The sequence below is a fragment of the Pagrus pagrus genome (assembly GCF_965226575.1).
Source record: "Pagrus pagrus genome assembly, chromosome: 17".
NCBI lineage: Eukaryota > Metazoa > Chordata > Actinopteri > Spariformes > Sparidae > Pagrus > Pagrus pagrus.
Window position 1 is genome coordinate 4,900,945 of NC_140201.1, and position 6,308 is coordinate 4,907,252.

Sequence of the window (6,308 nt, forward strand, 5' to 3'; positions counted from 1 at the left end):
CCTGTTTTTTCCCCTCCTGAATTATTTATTGCAGCTGAAAAAGCGTTTAGAGTTGGCAGCGGAGGCTGTTTTTGTTCCGTTTCAAGAGCAAGGTCGTGGTGACTTCCTGTCCTTCACTGGTTATTGTTCACTGTGTTTACTGATACAACACTAACATATAAAACTGTGGCCTCACGTCATCTGATAAGAGTGACATTGTTAAATGTGACGGCTGAAAGTAGCAGTGTTTTTAAATTCAGCAGCTGAGTGCAGAGACATTCCTTTATCTGCTTTTCAAACTGCGTCTGTGTTAAAGAGAGGAGAAGAAAAGCAGCCACGGCTCTTATTAAGCTGCATATTTTGTTCTGAGCATCTGTAAAAGTGAGGCAGGTATACCCGACAGCTTTCATGGAGCTTTAATGGTCATTGTATTCTGCAGAGCGAACATGAGAACATTATAAATCCATTGGGGAGGCACAAAAAATCCCCCTTATTTTTCCAAGATCAACTATCGAATGACTCATCAAATAAACTGCAGGATCTCTTACAAACATCTGTAGATAGAAAAAGTGGACACTTAGACAGTTAGATCCACGCAATGTGTTGCAAAGCACGATTAGCACAGAAAATACACTAAAACTCTCTTTGTTTTTTAAGAATAGTCTCTGTAGGGTGGATATTAGTGATTGAAGGACATTTTACTTGATGTCTACTGAAGCATGCTACCCAGCTAGCTCCAGCCCATCCTGTCTCCTTATGAATACTACTGTGTAGCACAATTGGTGATAGTCTGATAGCCCCCGTAGTTTCAGCTGGGAGTTGTATAAGCAGTGAGTTTGCTACTTAGTCTCGGAAGAAAACAAAATAAATATATTATATTTTACACCTATTTTCCTCACTAAACAGAAAAATACAACCATGCACATTCTGAATTCAAGTTTCTCTCTTTGAATGAACTAAGACGGGCGACATTTCATTGTTAACTCATCATTAAACAGTCATTCATTCAAACTTTGGCACAAACAAAATAAAAACACACCAAAGCAGTGTTGGTTTGTCTCTTCACAATCACCACTGGTTTGGTCGAAATAAATCAATTTATCAGATAAGATGTAAAACTTTTCCGGCTCTACACCCATTTTCACCCGCTGCTGATGCCTGACTCTCTCAGTCCTCTGCTGTTTTACAAGGTTTGACATATTTGTTGGTTGTCTTTGCTACAAAAGACACAACCGCCACTCTCCACTGCGTGTCTTGCCTTCCTTCATCAATGTGAAAAACACTCCTGGAGCAGCTACATCTTGGACGTTGTTTCTATTATAAGATCCGAGATGTGACTGGAGCAGAAAGTGCACGAAGCGTAGGCGGAGGAGAGGGAAGCTGAGCTGGCGACACACACGCACACACACACACACACAACTACACGTGCACACACATACAAATACACAAATAGAAACTTCCGGATATTAGTGTAAATTATTCATTCAGCAGTGCTTATTTATCTGGAAACATCTGAGCATTTTGAAAAACAACATTTGTCTGAGTGTCCTATTTACGAAGTAAAGTTCCCTTCAATTCGTGGTCAACGGCTCTGAGATGCTAATTTAGGCAACAAATAGTCTGTTCAAACTCGTCTTTTCCTCAGAGCCGCTGCCTCTGAGGCCTGAAGTAACAACGGCAGGGGAGATGTTAGAGAGGAGGGAGGGATGGAGGCAGGGAGAAGAAAGTGAAGAGAGAAATCAAACAGCTGGAGGGAAGAAAAGGTGCAAGAGAGGAAGCGAAGAAAGGCAGGAAGTAAGAGGAGTGGAAAGAAGGAGGCCACTCAAGTAGAACACAGTCAGATTTAAATGTCTCCGAGATGTTTGCTCATTAACCATCATCCACTTTCTCTCTGTTTTCGTGCCCAGTGGGATGTGTTTTTGTAATTTCAATTACAAAATAGTGTAGCTGAACTCTCCCTGAGGCAGATGTGTCACTAGCGCTGTCCAGAGTGCTGATCCTGGAGCTGTTGTGCTTAGTTCCCATCATAGCCTGGAAACACTGGGGCCCTTAGCGACACAGCATTTGCTGATGTGTTTTCCAGCTAATGCTCTGATGCTGTTTTCTCATATGTGCTTTGTATAGTTTGGATCCTATTTGCTGAGTTGTGGTGTCATCTCCACCTGACAAGTTGGGTTTTATTTAGTTACAGTAGCTCTCAGGCATTACTGAACATTTACACTTAGTTTCTTTGAGTGTACAATACTCATTTTTCATTGTTTCATTGGTATTTAACTGCACGTACAGATTTAACTACAAACAGAGTTTTTCTGATCGTTGTTTTGGCTTTTAGGTTTTCATTCAGGTGATCATCGTCTGCTCTACATTCACAGCCACATCACTTACGTTCTGACATTTGTGTGTGTTTGTGTGTTTGTGTGTTATAACACTCACCAGACACTTCAAGCTGAAGGGGAATAGGGAGGCCCCTCTTCTTCCACATACCAAGAGCCTTACGCAACACTCAACAGAGTATCTGAGAGCAGGTGTGTGTGTCCTGCTGCCAGTACCTTTAGGTCTCGGGCTGTGCAGTCATTACACCTGAGCCATGCAAACACCTGTCGTATTAGTATGGCTATGTGTCCGCTCATCCACCTCTCAGTGTGTGTGTGTGTGTGTGTGTGTGTGTGTGTGTGTGTGTTCATGTATGTGTCTCCATGTTTATATCTGCAGGACATGTCTGTGCTCGGTGATGCAGCGATAATGTAAATCAGTGCACGCATGGCATCCTGCCCATTTGCAGGTACACACACACTCTCTCTCTCTCACACACACACACACACATACATCATATTTCTGCTACTTACTGTGATATAAATCATTTTCATCTGAGATTTCAAGCTTATTTTTATTATTTAATGTAAAGACAAACATGTCTTTTTATTTCAGAATGATGTCCGGCGTCTGCATTTGGGTCAAAGAGCTTGATCCAGGGTTTTCTGTCTCTCGGTAACCGACTGCTCATAGCACAATTAAACTAAAAACTTCTGACTGGTGATCCAACACGACTGCCATTAGACCTCTAAGTAGGACATTCACACTGTGGCATTTACAGAGTCTGTGAGCTAAAGGTTAGAGCTTGTGTGGCCTGAATCCCCCGACAGGCTGGAAAAGTCTGGGCAGGAGAATTGAGACAGTACCACCCTCCACTGCATCAGTGAATGCTGCAGAGATCCCCTGAGCAAGGCACTTAACGCCACAGCTGCTCCATGGAGCTGTGGTTGTACTGGGAAGCCTCCAGAATCTGAGTGATTATATCTGAACCTGAAACTCTGAATTGAAGACTGTGGGCACCTGATAACCTAAGAGTGTCAAAATTGAAAATGTCAACTATCAGATGGATTGTCATAAAATATCTCTATATCTGATGGATGGATTTGCATCATAATGAGTGAATTAAAGGCTTTAGATGCTTATATCTTTCACATAAACCCTTTGAAAGTTTGATCATTTGTGTTTGTGTGTGTTTCTAAGTGTGTGTGTGTGTTACTGGCAGCAGCTGTCTGCTGCTGTGTGACAGACTGGCCTCAGCTCTGATAAGAAATCAATCCTCCGTGATTACAAATAAAACGCAGCTCCCATTCGTCTCTGATAGGAACAGTGACCAAGCATTTCACTGCTCTTCACTGCTGCAGATAATTAAACTATAATCAGCGTCAGACAGCTTCTAAAAAAAAAAAAAAAAAAAAGACAAATTACATGATTAATTCGACTTTATTTTTATACATCTTTCGTCTCCCTCCACCAATTCATCCAGTTTCCAATTTCCTCGACTGTTTTTTTGTGGCAGCTGGATGATTAGGGAGCCGCAGTTATCTGACAGCTGTTGCCATGGTGACCAGGTCTCTGAAATGTTTTTTGTTCTGTTCTGTCCTCTCTCTCCCCCGAATCTCTGCCTTTCTCTTAAAATACACCCTTTGTTGTTTCAACCTTTATGAAAGGATGTACTGAGCGTTTCAGCAGCAACCGACTGATGAAGAGGAGGAGAAGAGGAAGAACTGGAGGAAGTGGAAAAGGTGGTGCGATAAACATAACTGGCATTCTGTCTTTCTATGAGATAATATAAATGTAATATGTTTTTAATGTGTTTTTAAAAAGAAACTCAAGCCTGGAGGTTGCCCACTTATTGTTGCCTTTATTTTATTTTCAGTCTTCTGTCTTCTTCACACAGTTGAAGTTGAACACTTGGAGCAACAGTCGGTAGAGTTGGATTGTTTTTCAAATAACAAAATGTTGGTGTGTATGTTTCCCTAACCCTGAGCCTAACTTAACATTTCTTTATGATGCATTTCTTTAGGGCCAATTTTAATTGTATGTTGTGATAATGCTGTGCTTATGGTCTGCTTAGATTAAGGCACAAAAACCACTTGGTTAAGGTTCGGAAATGATCATGTATTGGCTTAAAAACACCACAAACACAGCTGGACATGCCCCGAAGTCTTCTTAAGAACACCCGGTTTTGTTGCCACAAACATGACTGAAAATGTCCAGACTCTCTGTCAAACATTCGGTGTTTTTTGTCACTGCAAAAGCAGCGTCATACTTACAAATCTTGAAATGAGGTGGCCCATCAATAATTTTGAAGCACAGTCTTGAACTGCAGTCACTGGCTTGCCAGCCTTATAACCTGTAACTCAACGTTCACCCCCTCCACTGGCAGACAGGACATTTTGGTCATAAACATGTAACACAGACATGATATGGCTCATACAAATGTGACCGTATGGGTTACAACATTTCATCCTTGGGCCTGGACATGTGGGAGTGGCAACATTGCAAACTTATTTTTGGTGTCATTGGAAATGACATTTATATTTATTGTTCTATGTTTTTATTAGTAATTAACCCCCACTTGCACAGATATGATGTATCTTTTTCCTGCTTCCTGGTTAGATATGTCGATGCCAACATGTCAGAATGTGGCTGCAACATGACATTTTTATCTTTTCACGCTGCCACGCCTCTCCAGCATCACTTCTGGAAGCAGTACGTGTGAGTTTCGACCCAAATTTTTCCAGCCCAGTTTTAAAATGTGATTGATGGTGAATGCTGGAGGGATGACAAAGCAGTGCAGAAACCAGGCCACTCTTCAATTATAATAGAAGGGAGTATTGATCCCATCTGGACATAGTGGCTGCTCACACACACACACACACACACACAGAGGCATGCACTCATTGAGACGAGCCTGCACAGTCTCACGGGCATTCACAGACAAACACAACACACACACGTCTATGCAGTGACAAGCAGACATTAACACACTTGATCACTGTCTCATTTGCTCATGTGTTATGCAATGTGGAACGCTTTCCCCTTCGTTCATCTGCTCACTCTTGGTGGTTAAATCACCTCAGTTGGGACGGGTGCAGGCGCCTGTGTGTGTGTGTAAATGGCAGCTGCACAATATTCATAGCCTCCTGCTCTATTTGAAGGCTCTAAAAACAGCAATATAATTGCCTAATCTCGCACAGCAGGTGGTGCACACAGAAATAAAGCTGCAGCTTCTCCCTGACCCACCATGAACATCACATTGTTTCCGTATGATTCCTGTTTCGTGTTCATTCTGCTTGCAGGGTTTTCTGGCGAGGGTTTGTCATTCCTCATTAGCACTTTATAAACCATCTGTATTCCATTAAAAGAGTGGGCTTTGACTTGGTTTCTTGACAGTACATTTTTTAGTGCCTCTGTTCCCTTCAGCCCTGCATTCCTCTCTCACAACTGTCAGCGGGACCTTACACAATCCCATGTTTTGTGTGCTGCACTGCTGCTCACATCTGTTGGACAGATACTGCCATAATAATGCAGGCTGTATCCTGTGTTTAGAGAATAACACATGAGAGTCCTTTTCTCCTGATACCACTGATGATGCAGTGCAGATGTGCACTTTGTTCACATCTATTTTTTTCACAGAAACAGAGAAGCTGCAGTCGGAACAGCTGCTGCCAAGTAAACAAAGATGCTTTATCATCATGATCTCAAAGATTATTATGTGATAAAGCATCACTTAGAAGTTTGACATATATTGTCTAGGAAAAAGTCACTTTTGCAACCTGAGAATTGGCATAATGTGAGCTTCCAAGCATACCTCAGTTGTCTGCCTTAAGGCACATTTTGTGACTGACTTTGATCATAAGCGGAGCAGCATTACCAACTGCTCCAAACTCTGATGAGCTCCAGAAGCCCCAGGTTCACTGTGTCCCTGGTTCTGGTAATTTAATTTGGTTGGGAATTTGCACAACATAAGTACACTATCATCCAAGGCAGGCCAATGTTGATGGAAAGTCGGG